At 50.2% G+C, this 15,508-nt stretch overlaps 1 protein-coding gene across 1 annotated transcript in view; it reads right to left on the minus strand.

Annotated features, from left to right (window-relative positions):
- LRFN2 (leucine rich repeat and fibronectin type III domain containing 2) overlaps nucleotides 1-15,508 on the minus strand; it is a 186,344-nt gene that overhangs the window by 47,005 nt on the left and 123,831 nt on the right. The window lies entirely within an intron of this gene.

Here is a 15,508-nt window from a genome sequence, read left to right on the forward strand (position 1 = left end):
TCCTAATGCCCCACCAGAGCTTCACTGGTCACCCCAACCCCTGCCTTAGGGGGGCAGCAGAGAATGGCCTGTGCTCGTGCGAGGTCTAACCTCTTCTTCCAACCAGTCCCTTTCATACAGTTCCACTCCCCCCGCGCCCTTAGTTATCGTCACCTTCTAACAGACTATTTAATTTACTTACTAATTATATTTATGGACTATTTCTTATCTCACCCACGAGAATGTCAGCTCCACAGGGATAGATTACTTTGATCTGTTTTGTGAATTGCTATATCCCACACGTCTAGCACAGTGTCTGGAACACAGTAGGCGCGCTATAAATGTGTGGAATGAATGGAGGGACAAATCCATACCAGTGGTTCGAGTAATAATCATCAGATTTGAAAAGTGTGTTATGGATGTATCTTGAAGCAGTTTTCCTTTCTTTTTTTTGTTGTTGTTTATTCATTTTTTTGATAGAGAGAGAGTATGAGTGGGGAGCGGCAGAGAGAGAGGGAGACACAGAATCTGAAGCAGGCTCCAGGCTCTGGACTGACAGCAGAGCCCGACATGGGGCTCGAACTCACGGAGTGTGAGATCACGACCTGAGCTGAAGTCGGACACTTAACCGACTGAGCCACCCAGGCGCCCCGCAGTGTTACTTTCTTAATTGGTTTAGACTTAGCATTCCTTAGGAACAAGGACATGGACAGGGAGAGAGCTGACCCCTGGAGAACTAGTTATTGGGGTTTTTGGGGAACTGGTTATAGGTAAGTTTCACCATGGAGAGTCCACACAGTGGATGAATCTTTGGGAAATGCAGAAGAGGGGTGAGACAGGAAGCAAAGGCATGAACTTCTTCTGTGCTGGGTCCTCTGGCCAGACCTTCAGGTACATCATCTCATTTGGGCTTTGGAAACATCTGTCATAAGGAAGGGCTTATCTGTGTATATAGATGAGGACTTGTCCACCGCTGAATAGCCTCCTTCAGGTGTTCACTCAAAAGTCACCTTCCCTCCCGACGCCCCACCCTGACGTGCACATCCCTTTTCCTTACTTTGTATTTTCTCCTTGAAACTGATCACGATCTAACCTCCTGTCTATTTATTTTACCTACTTGTCTTGTTTAATGCTTGTTTTCTGCACTGGCAACAGAGCCCCAAGATGTAGGGGTTTGTTTTTATTCACCACTACATACTCAAGGCCGAAAGTACTGCCTGGCACATAGTCTGTGCTTTTGCATGAATGGTTATCTAGGGAAGGAAGGAATGGCCTTTGACTCAGGCCTTTGTACTTCCAAATCTTAGAGTTTTCTCACTACTCCGTGTTGTACTAGCTGTGGCTCCATTTATGTAGTGCTGAAAACATCAATGGAGTTGGACTTTTGAAAATCCCTGCACACGGGTTGTGTAGCCTCACGCAGACCAGCGCTCTCAAACTGCCTTCTAGCAGTGCAGGCTAGGGTTCTGCAAGAAAGGCGTTCTAAGGCCACCGAGTTGGGGACACACTGCCTGCTCTCTCTTGCTCTCGCAAAAGCTCGATATGCATTAGCAAGTGCAGAAAGGTTGAGAAATTCTGCTGCAGTAAAGAAAATAGATTAATGTTTAATTCTACATTGCTTTGCCTTTTTTAGCTAAAGATACTCTTTTTGGAGAGCAACGATCATTAATATCTTGAGGAAGTAGGGCTCCATAGCTCCCAGTTTGAGAAGCCCGACACAGAAAAAACAGCCAGCTGATTTGAAAGGCTGTATGGTAAATTTAAAAACCTACTCCAATTAGATATTACTTTATTGTGAAGATGTGAATTTCATTATTGTGTCTATTTCAGGGTAAATCTCCCACCTAAGACCCTTCAAGGGCCAAAGACTTAATCTATAATCCATCTGGAGAGTGTTGTTTCTGCTCAGCGCTGTCCAATAGAAATGTAATTTACTAGCCATAAATGTAATTTAAATGTTCTAGCGGACATATACAGAGTAAAAAAGAAAAAGATGAAATAAATTTTGATAATATATTTTATTTAAACCACTATATTCAAAATATTATTTCACATGTAATCAATACATACAATTATTAACAAGATATTTAACATTCTTTTATTTGCACTAAGTCTTTAAAATTGGGTGTGTATTTAATACTTAGAGCACATTTTAAGTGCTCACTAGCCATATGTGGCTATTGGCTACCATATTGGACAGTGTTGTTGGAGCAGGTGTTGGCTAACTATAGCCAAGGGCCGAATCCAGCCTGCCACCTGTTTATGGAAATAAAGTTTTATTAGAACATGGTCATGTTCAATTCATTTACATATTATCTATGGCTATGTCTTGTGTGTGTGTGTGTGTGCGTGTGTGTGCGTGCGTGCGTGTGGGCACACACTACAGTGGCAAAGGTGAGTAGTTGCAGCAGATATAATGTGGCCAGCAAAGCCTAGAATATGTATTGTCTTGCCCTTTACAGAAAATGTTTGCCAATATCTGTTGTAGAGGATTTTTTCCCCCTCTTCATCTTCTTCATTACAATCACCCTCATCAAGCTTTTGCCAACACGCCTAATTCCACACAGTTCTGCTCTGGGTTTCCATGAGCAGCCATCCACCCTGCCAGTCCCTGCTTTAACAGACCTGAGGGGTTATCATCCGACCCTGAACCAGGTCTCGCCAGAGACATCCAGCCCAGAGGTGTCTGCATGTGAAAGATTTCCACCTGCCACCTTCCCTGTGCTCAAATGAGCTTGGGCTTTCTAGGTTCATACTTAGCTGGAGTCTGATAAAACAAACAGGAATCTTCTCCATCTGCGCTGACCCTCTTCTTATATTTTTAGCACAAGAACAAATCTTTGCAAGGGCTGGTTCTGGCCACTACCCTAGTTTATCTCTTACCACCCTCTGTTCCATCGCTCTTCTTTTCCCAGCTAGGCTCAACGTCTCTCACTTATAAATGCCATGCTTGATCTTCCTCCAGGACTTCCAACATGCTCTGGTTTCTTCCTGGCCTCTCTCCCTAACTCCACTCCTGCCTGGCCAAGTTCCTATTCTACCTCCGGGTCTCAGCTTCAACACCACCTACTCCAGGAAGCCTCTCCACAACCTCAACCAAATTAAACCCTTCTGCTATGTGCTCCTTATTCTATGCTTGTCCTACATACATGCTCACTGCACTTTTCATTATAATTCCTTAATTACTCAGCTATCTGCCTTCATAGACCGTAAACTCCAAAAGACAGGGACTTTACCTATCTTGTCCTCCAGTGCCTTGCACACACCCAACTCATCGTAAGTGCCCCGTAAATATCAATTAAATGAATGAATGAAGTACAGTACTGAGCAAAGCCAGTTTCTGGCATTGTCACTGAGGTTCCGAGGTCTGTATTAACACTGTTTAGGGTTCATTTGGTTAGTCAGCTGAGAAGACTATCTTTATGGAGAGGTGCGGTCACGGCAGAAACTTCAGAAACAACTTCTGGCAGCCAACAGCTGCACTGCCCAGCATGACTCACCATGGTCATGGAGTCAGGTAGTCCATATGTCTCTGGCTGTTGTGTCTGCTCAAGTAGAGGTGAACTTGAAGATCCCCTTATACCCACTGGGGATCCAGGGATAGCCACACCCAAGGATGTCCCTCCTTGGTTAAGTTGGAGGCATGCATGTGTGCATGTGTAGAGAGGGGGTAGTGTGCTGAAAGCCTATGGTCCCAAGAGAAAGGCTTCCTCTTTATAAGCTCTTGTCAGTAAACGCTGAAGTGACCTGAGGCTAAGCAGCACTTCCAACATTTACACAACACGGCGTACATAGGAAGTGGTAATGTCTGTCAGGTTCCTATGAGTCCAGGGCCAAGCCTGCTGGTGGCCTGTGCTAGATCTCTTTGATTTGCCCCTCTGGATCCTTTCTTTACCCTCTCTGACCCTGCCTTGTGCCCTAGAAGGCTTGCTGTCTGGGCTGCGTCAGTGCAATGTGGACAGACCACCCCATCTTACAGCATCCTCTGGGCCTGCCCATCCTTGGTCCTGTCACCTGCCCTCTGATAGAGGGTGGCAGTGGCCCCAAGCAGGGAAGCCCCGGGCACTTTGGGATGTGCACCCTGCACAGGGTCCATTGTTTCAGACAGTTTTGTCTTTGTAAATTATGTTAACCAAACCTTATTTTTAAAAAGTTTGTTAAGGATTAACAAGTGTCTAATGAATTCAAATCTGTGACATAATAGAGCTGGGTAAATATATTTTAAGTAATCAGCATGGAAGCTTACTGACAGAGAAGGTGACTATTGAATCTTAATTAAAATTGTATTCCAAGAACCATCACTTATAATACTCCCATAGCCCAACAAAAAGCAGCTTAAACCCCAAGTCGGGAGGGAGGCAAGGGGAGCGTGTGGATGCGCGTAATTAGCGCACCCCCAGAGTGGGGGCTCCCTCTCCTGAGCAGGGATTTGAGCTGGAAGGAGCCACTAGGTCCCTCTAAGCATGTCCGGATGGGGCAGGTGGCAGAGGGGAGCTAAGAGAGGGAGAGATTAGGAGTAGAGATTTGGTTTCAGGAACAAAGGAGCGAGCCGATGAAAGCAGTCAGGAGGGGCTATGGGATTATTTGTCAGCAAAGCTGAGAGAGGTGCACGGGGATCAGAAGCCAGGCAGTGACATGGATGCTGGTATCAAATGTCAGCATCAGCCTTCATGCAGAGGAATCTATCTGCAGAGGAGCAAGAGCTCGTCTGCTCAGAATGTCTATGAGCCTGGGCCTGAGGAGGGGAGAGGAGGGGAAGAGAGGGAGGGGCGGGGCAGGGGCTGCCTGGAGACGCAGACAGAGGACCCAGGAGAGGAGGAGAAACACTCTACCCAGGACCGGCAGTGCCCGCAAGAATCTGCACAACTCTGGGCAGGAACAATGTCTCCTCCCTGCCTGGGTTTCTTCGGGTGGTTTTCCCAGCAACTCTGCAAGGTGAGTGTTGCCCCTGGTCCCTAAGGTATTCCTGTGCAATTAGGAACAGGTGTCCTTGCAGGGCATTTGTAGGGCCCCTTCGCTGGATAACAACCCACCCTCCCGTACCTTGTGGCCTCAAGTATTGCTATCCCCATTTTAACCACTGGGACTTGAGGTTCAAAGAGGTTTGGGCCGGCCCAAACTCTCCCAGCTACCCGGAGAAAAGCCATGGTTTGAACTGAGGACTGTCAGGCTCTAGGCTGTCCTTGGAGTGGAGCAGGTCCCTCCAGAGGCTTCCATGTGCCTGGTGTACATAGAGAATCCTGCTGCTGCCACTATGGGATTGCTTAGTAACCTGTGACGGCCCAGCTGTTTGACTAAATTGGGGCTCTTGTGTTTCCTGCTTAGGGATGGTGTTCCCAGAGGCAGAGCCCTAACTGGCTCAGAAAGACCCACCTGTCAGGCTTCACGGCAGTGGGTCTCACACACACACACACACACACACACACACACACACAAACACACAAACACACACACACACACACACACACAGGATGCACATGCGCACGCACACATACACACATGCATGCACACGCTTAAATATACTGGCAATAAATATAGCGTGTGGAACTAGGCTGATGGTTTGTAATCAGAATCTCCAGATGGGATTTTATATTTAAAACAAAAGGGAAAAAGAAAGATGAGGGCTGAAATCAGAAAACTAATGGACATGGCGGCAGAAACGGAAAGTTCCTGTTCCTTCCCTTGATGGTGAGACCACAGACTTTCCTCCCCACTCCCTCCGGCCCCTGGGCCCTGCCTCCCTGTCAGAACCACCTCGAGCTGTTCCAGACAGAAGAGGCAACATTTAGCAGATGGCTGGCACGATATATGTGATATCTCTCCACCCTGATTTCCATTTAAAAGATACCTTAGCAACCAGCCAAGGAGCCACCCGCCCCTGGAGCCTGTAAATCAAGTAAGATGCCTGCCTCGGCTTCAGGTAAAAAGAAATGGCCCCTCCAGGGTGCTCCCAGCCAGGAAAGTGTGAATTAATAAAAGTGGGAGGGGTTCGGATCTGTCAGGAGAGGCTGCTGCTTGCGCCTTCTTCCCAGACTCCCCCTCCTGGGGCACCTGCTGCTCCCCATAAATCATACCACTCCAGGCGAGCCCTGGAGGGACTTGCTCTGGAGCAAGGGGATGGGGAAAGGAAACCTGACTTCCAGACAAGAGCTGATGGGGCTGCTTTTTTTTTTTTTTTTTTTTTTTTGGCCTAGGAGTTGGCAGGTGGTGGCCCTGCCCCCAGCCCCGCGTTTGGCTCCAGTGCGAGGCTTTCAAGCCCTGTCAGCCCCATCTCCAGCAACTCTACCTCCCAGGCCCTCAGGAAAACAGACCGGGGCTTCTTCTAAGGAGAAGAAAAATGAGTTAGCATTAGAGAGCTGATTTCCCAAACCCCCTCTCTGATGCTGCCCTGTAGAGAGATCCTTCTAGAATCCTTAGAAAGAGAGGAGGGAGCAAGCTTAAGGAGTATGTGCTGGAGAGAGAGAGCTGAGACCTCAGAGTGCCCAGTCTGAAGGGAAAGGCAGCGTCTTTGACCTCAGGCAGCACCGCCCGTTTTGATGTTGGAGTCACAGCTTCTAGTGTGAAGGGGGGAAGGGGAGAGAAAGAGAGAGGAGAGAGAGAGAGAGAGAGAGAGAAAGCCAAATCCCAGGGGAGCCCCTCTGAAGGTCCTAGTTTCTTGGCTACAGAAAGACACTCACGCAGGATGGGCAAAATCCTTTGCCGCGCTGTCCCCAAGCAAACCTATGGAGGCAGAGGCCACATCCGGAACCCCCAAAGTTCTGCACAAACTACGTTTAAAATGCGGTCTGCGATAGCACGGGCAATGGGAACGGAAGAGGGAAATAATGTCTCAAACATCAAAAGGGCAGAATGAGCCCATTTAGGCTCTGTTTAAACTTCTATTGTGCAAGATAAGCAGTTGTTAGCATAAGTAAGTTATTAAGCTCAAAACCGCTTCCTCTCTGTTCTCAATGACAGCATTATGCCTCCGTGTTAATGCATCCATGATAGCTTTTATTGTGTTGCAATGTAATTACGTGTTTCTCTGTCTCATACTCCGTTCACCTGGGAACCCCTTCTTGGCAGGGACCATATTTTGTTCAGTTCTGAATCCTCAGGAGCAAGCTCAGTACCTGGCCCAGAGCAGGCATGTGGGACATGCTTGATGAGAGAATGAATGAGTGTGGACTGAATGAATGAGTGCTCTAGCATGACCAGCTGAACCCCGGGGCACCTTTGCCACCCCGTCCATTTTGATTTGTTGATGCTGGAGAAGCGATGCCCCAGAGGGGAGCTTCCAACCAATGCTTCCCCATGAGAGGGGTGGAGGATACATACCTCGGCTCCTCCCCTCCTGGGGCGGGATGATGCTGAGGCACGTTCTTCCGCCCCCTAGTGGTCCCGGGTGAGCCCCAGATGCCCTTTGCTGCCACCTGCTCTTCTCACCCGATACTGGCTGTCTTCCCTTCCCCCTCTCACCTCCTACTCCTTTTCCTGGGTGTCCTGACGCCACCAGCCAAATAAGGCACTTACATTCAAATCCTTGTTTTGGGTCCACTTCTGGGGAACCCAGCTCGAGGCAAACTCCTTAGTGATTACTCTCATATATAAGGTACCAGCTGAGCTTGGGCCGCTGTGGAAATGTCAGCTACACGGAAATAAAAAATGATACGAAAATCACACACGTTCTCGTCAATGAGACACACACACACACACACACACACACACACGGAAAACCAGCAACTTGGTGAAGGAAGATCTTAGCTCCCACACAAAGGACTGGCGGTAACGGTTGAAGGGCACCTGTCTTCTACCCAGCGTGTTCACGGCCAGCCCTCTGGTCTCAAGACCCGTGCGAGCCACTGTGTGAAGGAGCGTGGATGACGGAGGCCCATGTGTGGACGCGTGTGGCGTGTGGATGCCGGGGTTGGAACGCGAACGGAGGGGTGTGTGTGTGCGGGAACTGGCATGTCTGACTGATCAGGCGCCTGCAGGCGCCTCGTGTGTGAGTGAGGGGGTGCTGCATGAATGGAGGTGAGCGAGTGAGTGAGGGAACGGGTGTGTTTGCCTGAATGGAGGGCTGTGTGGGTGAAGGAGGGCCTGCTTTTAGGAACGGGGGCCTGGATGTGAATCAGGCTGCCTGTGAGCCGATGGCATGCGAGGCAGGGAGAGGGAGCACGCTTGTTTGTCCGGCTTTGATGGAAATAAATGCTGTTTTGCTGCCGTGTCGTCCACCGCAAATGTGCTCCTCTCCGTGGCTGCCGGTGATCCGTCCCCGCCTACGGGACACAGACAGCCCACAGGGCTGGCAGCTCCCGGCATCAGTTTAGGCCTCGACCTCCCTCCCTGTTCTTGCTTGTCAGCCTCTATTCCGGCCCTCGGGTGAGTGTGTGGGAGCTCTGGTCTCACACAGAGAGATTTTTGCTTTTGATTCAGTCCTGACTTTCGAGATGTTTTCTCTAAAATACCCCGTGCCCCCATTCCAAACGCTTTTTGGATTCTATCACCTGAAGACTCACACAAGGGTCCTGCTCTGGGAAGCTGGGTGGACCACCCCTTTTGTACCTCAGAGGGAGGCTATGGAGGGTATGGATCCACAGGGATGCCTTTCCGGGCACCAGGGCCTGTCTGGTCCTCTCTCCCTTGCTCAAAGCCTCCCCGCCACAAATTCATGTCCAAGGACCCAGTCCCTGCCATCTTAACCCTTTAATCCTTCCCTGCTGTAAATCACAGAGCACCCCTGGGTTCACAGCACCCTGCCCCCAAGAGCCCTGACCTTTCCCTGGTCCCCACACTCCGGGAGCAACCTCCTTGTGTGGTCCTCTCTGGGACTGGGCTAATGAAAGGAGCAGTGGGGTGGATAATTCAAAACGGCAGATAATCCAAAACTCATTTCCATTTGGCTAGGGAAGGTTCACACTATGATTTACTCTCCTCATTATGTTTGGCTCAGGCTAAAATTAAAATTGGCTTTTCTTCTTCAAGCCATCCAGGCTATAGGGTAGGCAATGACTGGATAGCATTAAAGTTCACTCCAGCTGGAGAACATAATTTAGGGTCGATATCTGATGAGGGTATCAGACTTGAAGGTCACTAGAGGTAGAAGTTAAATCGCCCTCCTCAGACTGGGGCTCCCTGAGGGCAGGGCTGTGTCTCCCCCCTCAGACTGGGCTCCCTGAGGGCAGGGCTATGTTTTCCCCTCAGACTGGTGCTTCCATAGGCCAGGGCTGTGTCTCCCCCCTCAGACTGGGGCTCCCTGAGGGCAAGGTAATATCTCCCTCCTCAGACTGGGTTTCCTGAGGGAAGGGCTGTGTTTCCCCCCTCAGACTGGAGCTCCCTGAGTCAGGACTGTATCTCTCCCACAGACTGGGGCTCCCTGAAGGCAGGGCTGTGTCTCCTCCTTCAGACTGGGGCTCTTTGAGGACAGGGCTGTGTCTCCCCCTCAGACTGGGGCTCCCTGAGTCAGGACTGTATCTCTCCCACAGACTGGGGATCCCTGAAGGCAGGGCTGTATCTCCTCCTTCAGACGGGTTTGCTGAGGCAGGGCTGTGTCTCTCCTCAGACTGGGGCTCTTTGAGGACAGGGCTGTGTCTCCCCTCCTCAGACTGGGGTTCCCTGAGGGCAGGGCTATGTTTAGTGTCTCTATCCCAAGCATCTGCTCACAGTTCTGTCTCTGGGACTTGAAGCTAGCCTTAGCATTATCCTTCTGTTCCCTCTATAGCCCTTCTCCTCACCCCAGTCTTGGGGGCTCAGGTGAAGGCCAGACCTCCAAGAAGCAGCCCTGCCTGGTGGATAGGCAGCTGGGTTCAGCCGGGCAGCCCCGGGCAGAGTATCACTCAAGTTCACAGGCTACTCTGAGAAGGTCTCATTACAAAGGCCTGTGGTTATTACCCTGCCCTGTTATTATGCATTCACCAGGACATCAAGCATGGCATATTTAATCTCGGGCTTCTAATAACACCTCTGATTATTAAAACAGAAAGAATTTAGACAATCAAATTGGCTTCTTGATAGGAGGATTTTTCTTTTTTTTTTTTGCCTGTTTCATCTTGCCTGTTTGTGGTGGCGGGGACAGGCCTGCTTCCTGCAAGGAGGAACATGCGTATAGAGAATCCCATGTTCACCTCCAAGGTCTGTCTGGTCTTTCCTTGAACTTGGAACAGAATCCTCAGCTGATGACCAACCTCGACTTATAAAGTGACACACAAAAGCAAGAGGACTTCTTAGTCGGGGCTACTTTTGTTGTCTTATAACCCCCACAATTTCCCTAGCAGACAGAAGGCCTAAGAAAAAGCCATAAGAGAAAAAAGGCTTCCTCCCACTTTGTAATAAGGGAATGGAACAAGGTCCTCCTGCCTGTCCCTTCGTTACAATGCTCTCCTGTGTCCTCCCAGTTCTGGGGACAAGGGGCAGGGACACATTATCCCTCAGAGTCCTTGGAGGAAACGGCCGACAGAGTCTAAGGGCTGCCTGAAGGGAGTTTAGTGAAGGGACGATGTACAGGGGTGTGGGCAGGGTTAGGGGAGACTTGGAAGGGTGATGTAGCACCCAGGGCCTGGCAACAGAGAGGATTTTACCCTTTTGTCCCCCAGGCCTGAAGGGGTAAAGGCAGAGGACAGTTTTAGGAATGTGTTACAGCCATGGGAGAAGAGTCGGGCAACAGGAGTTGTGGGGCTTGTGTAAAGGACACATTCACTGACAAACAGCAGCCTGGGACGGAGCGGGCCCAGGAAGGAAGGGCCTCTCTCCCATGCTGCCCTCTCACCGCCTGCTGGTACCTTCCAGCAGCCAAACTCAGGAAGCCAGAGAACAAGGGGGCCTGCGTGAAGCTGCCACACAGGTCAGCCTCCCCGGCCGCAGGGCAGGGCTGTGGAGAGTGTACTTGGAGGCGCAGATAGAAAATTATCTACACTCAGAAAGAGTGCCTTTCTCTCCTGTCAACTTTCTCAATGAGCTGGCAGATAATAAGGCCATTTGGAAGTGGAAGAAAAACAAGGAGGAAGCAGGAGGGGGGCGGGAAAAGGAGGAAGAGGAGAGAGAGAAGAGAGAGATTAATCCATTGGAAGCAATAAACCCCACAGATTCAAGGGCAGTAAATATGAATTCAATTTGGTTTTGCCATTTACAGTGCCGGCCTTCTTAAGCGCTGACAGGCTGATCAGATAAAAGTCACTGTCGCCACCAGGACGGCACATTTAAATTTTTATTGCAAACACCAGGCTCCATTACCCTGGGATTTGCTCTCTGCATTCCTAATATTGTCTTTCTTCGTGTTGGAATGTGAGCGTCCTGACTCCCACGTAAGGACTAGAGGAGCAGGAATAGCGTGGTGCAGGGTTTCCGAGCCCCGCGTCCTCATCCTGGCCCTGCCCGGGACCCTCAGCAAGCCCCTTCTCTTCCTTGTGCCTCAGTTTCCTCATCTGGGCAATTTGGTTCTGTGTGTGTGTGTGTGTGTGTGTGTGTGTGTGTGTGTTGAAGGGGTCATCTATTCAAGTCCATTTCTAGCCCATTGGATGAGATTTCGGGTGGGGGCAATGAAGACTCGGGCCACACGATCACCCCAGCCCCTCAAGCGTGGGAAAAGAAAGTCTCCTCTCTGTCTTCAAGTCTGAAAGCTCCACAAAGTTTCTCTTTTTCCTTTTTTCTTTTTCAGTTTACAGACTCATCTCTCCCTTCCCTTTATCTCCTTTTTCCTCCTGTCCCCCTTTCTCTCCATGAACTTCCATCCTTCCCCATTTCCCTCTGTCTCTGCCAGTCTTCTTTGTCCTCTCCTTCTTCTCTCCTTTGTCCTCTTCCCCGGAGACTATCTGGAGTGGAGATCTGGAACACTGCAGCCAATTCCTCCCTCCTACGATGCTCTACCCCACCCCGACTCCCCCAGACAGGGGACCTGATTGACTCAGCAGCAGGGACTCCGTCATTTAATCAGGCTTCTGCTGAGTACCTGCTGGGACGTGGGCATGCAGGACATGGGAGTGGACAGAACTGGACAGGACATCCCCCCTCTGCTCAGGAGGAGCTTAAAAATAACTACCTAGATAACTGTAACCCAGCGGGGTTGGGGGGGCAGTGTTTACAGAGGGTCTGGTGAGTCTGGCTCCTTCTACACATTTTCTCCTTTAAACCATTTAACAGTGTAATACTACTTTCCCATTTTACAGATGGAGAAGCTGAGGTTCAGGACGCTGACAAAGCTTGCTCAATGAATTAAGACAAAGGCAAGAGGTAGAGCTGGACTCCCAACCCAGATAAACCCTACCCCACCACGGACAACACTGATCTCAAGATAGAAGGATGGCAAAATGCAATGGGAATTCTTCAGAAGACATTCCTCCTAACTAGGGCAATGGGACACTTCTGGAAGAAGGTAGCACTGATTGTGGCCTTACATGATAGGTGGTAGGATTTCAGCAGCTAGGGATGGTTGTCTTAATGAGAACATTCTCGAAGAACACAGATTCAAGGTGTTGTGGTAGTCAAACACAGCTGACTAATTACAGAATTTTTTTTTTTTTAAGGAAAGATCCTTTTGGAGGTCCCGGTTTGAGAAGTGCTGTCTTAAAAAGCTTGACCTAGAAGCAAGGTGACTAGTGGTAAGCATACAGACTCTCAGTCAAGCCACCTCATGCACTTGAATCCTGACTCTTACTAGCATGTGATCATGGGCAACTGGCTTGACCTCTCAGTGTCTTGGTTTCCTTGTCTGTGAAACTGGATAATTTCACAGAGTTGTGAAGATTAGCTAGGTCACTCCGTGTAAAACACACTTAAGCGGAGCTGAGCCCATAGTGAAATCGCAAAACCGGGTCACCCATTATGATTCTTATTCTGTGACTGTCTTTAAGTCACAACTGGCTGTTCTCAAAAGCGTCTTTGGTAAAGAATGGATTTGGGATTGCCACTGAAATAGAAAGCTAAAACGTAAAACATATTCTAGAATTCTGCACACCCAGGGATCTCTGCCGCTAGTGGAAGAAATTCTGTCGTTGTAGGTCACGTGGGTAGAAGTTAATGCAAGTAAAGCTGGGGTCAGGAAGCAACGCTTGAAATCTTCCTCCAAACTGGCTGCTCCCATTCCAGGGTCAGGCTTGGGGGTAGTTTGGGCATAGGATGCCTCTAGGCCCAGAGAAGAGGCTGAGATTTTTTTAAATTTTATTTATTTTTTTTGTACTGGGAGTATTTTCTGCTCACTCGCTGTGCCGGCCACAGAAAAGGAGGACCTTCCACTCCCTCTCTCTGATCGCTTCCAGTTTGTTAGTAAACTCCTTCTCTACCCTGCTTCTTACTACCAATGGCCGCTGGCACAGCTGCTGTGTGCTACGCTCATTACACTTCTGTCACTTAGGTTATGTGTATTTAGTGGGCAAAATCATTAGCACCTATAAATATTTATTGAGCACCTGCTGTGCTGGGCTCCATACAGAGTCTGAATAAATAGTTCCTCTCTGTTCTCTAGGAGACTGCAATCTATTAAAGGCCAGATAGACCCAGCCACGAGGGAAGAGGGAGAGGTGTAGGGGGCAGCTGACAGATGATAGAAGCAAAATCAGCCCTGCCTACCTCCCCAAACTCAAACTCACAGAAAAGCAGAGCTGTGTCTCCCTCCTCAGACTGGGGCTCCCTGAGCAAAAGGCTCTGTCTCCCCCCTCAGACTGGGGTTTGCTGAGGGCAGGGCTGTGTCTCCCCCCTCAGACTGGGGCTCCCTGAGGGCAGGGCTGTGTCCCCCCTCCTCAGACTGGGGCTCCCTGAGGGCAGGGCTGTGTCCCCCCTCCTCAGACTGGGGCTCCCTGAGGGCAGGGCTGTGTCTCCTCCTTCAGACTATGGCTCCCTGAGGGCAGAGCTGTGTCTCCGCTCAGACTGGGGTCCTTGAGGCAGGGCTGTGTCTCCCCCTCAGACTGGGACTCCCTGAGGGCAGGGCTGTCTTCCCCCTCAGACTGGGGCTCCCTGAGGACAGGGCTGTGTCTCCCCCTCAGACTGGGATCCCTGAGGACAGGGCTGTGTCTCCTCCCTCAGACTGGGGTTTGCTGAGGCAGGGCTGTGTCTCCCCCTCAGACTGGGCTCCCCGAGGGCAGGGCTGTGTCTCCTCCCTCAGACTGGGATCCCTGAGGACAAGGCTGTGTCTCCTCCCTCAGACTGGGGTTTGCTGAGGCAGGGCTGTGTCTCCCCCTCAGACTGGGCTCCCTGAGGGCAGGGCTGTGTCTCCTCCCTCAGACTGGACTCCCTGAGGACAAGGCTCTGTCTCCCCCCTCAGACTGGGGTTTGCTGAGGGCAGGGCTGTGTCTCCCCCTCAGACTGGGGTCCCTGCAACAGGGCTGTGTGTCCCCTGATGCTCCTTGAAGACAGAGCTGTCTCCCCTCAGACTGGGGGTCCTTGGTAACAAAGTCTTCTATTTCTTCACCATGAGAGTACTTCTTCAGGAACACTCTATTTATACTTCCTCTTTGCAAGGGGCAAATACCCCCCCCCCCCCCACTCACTGAACGTCTCATTAACTTCAGGCTAAGCACATTCCCACCCTGTGGCTCAGCTTCTCCTGTGTAAAGATGGGCACTCATTAGCTTTAAAGGTGCTGTGTTGTAATGATGTTGGGCACAGACTCAGGAGTGAGCCTCACCCCAGTCTCTCTTCTTCCTCCAAACTTGGCTGCCTTTTGCCTCACCATAGGCACAGCTATCAGTGTGTGGTCCTGTCTTCTACCTCCACTAAGTGGGGGAACTAGGTTTCAAGAACATTTTAAAAGCTTGCCCCCAAACCTCTATTCTTCTGTGAACTTCGCAGGCTAAACACCTTGCAATTGGCTTCAGCAATTCTGGCTCTTCAAATGTAGATGGAATCATCACCATCTCATGGTGAACATTTGTCCACTGTTAACTACCTGCTAACCATTTTATGCTTTAACCTCTCACCCTTCCACTCACACCTTGTGGGGAGCATGGTAAATACCCTTATTTTACAGATGAGGCACATGAGGCTTGGAGAGGTGTTCAGTGGTCCCTCTGGGCCCTCAGAGAGCTTTGTGGGCATCATCGGTCTTGAGACTTTAGAACTGACCACCTATGTTCTCCAGGAGAGTCAACCAATGAAACATACAGAAGGCTCTAGTCAAACATCACTCAGAGTCACTTTATTGTCGAGCATTCCACGGACAGGGAATGGGGAGCTCACCCCAGAGTTTCAGGGTGAGGAGGCCCCACCCTGACATGTCTAAGGTCAGGGTGCTCCCAGGGTTAGAGCATAAGCAGGTGAGACACCAGGGGGCTGGGTGCCCCTGGGCAGTGTCCTTCACACTGGTGTGTGAATGCCTCCTCTTATTCACAATAATCACATGGCCTCGGGATTCAGGGGGCTTATTGATTTGGGGTAGGGGCTCACAATTTTCTGCTATCAATGGAAGAAACAGGATCAGGGCTTGGCTCAGGCAGTAAGGTTCTTGTCTCTCCACAACCCCTGGGGTTTAGTGAGCTCAGCAAGCAAGTGCTCCCCTCCAGAGAGGTAATGGGAAAGTCCAGTTGGACAGTTGGGAGGGCAATCAAATCAACCAGGTCTTCCT

This window comes from Puma concolor, chromosome B2 (assembly GCF_028749965.1).
Source record: "Puma concolor isolate L17-30 chromosome B2, mPumCon1.1.hap2, whole genome shotgun sequence".
Lineage (NCBI taxonomy): Eukaryota > Metazoa > Chordata > Mammalia > Carnivora > Felidae > Puma > Puma concolor.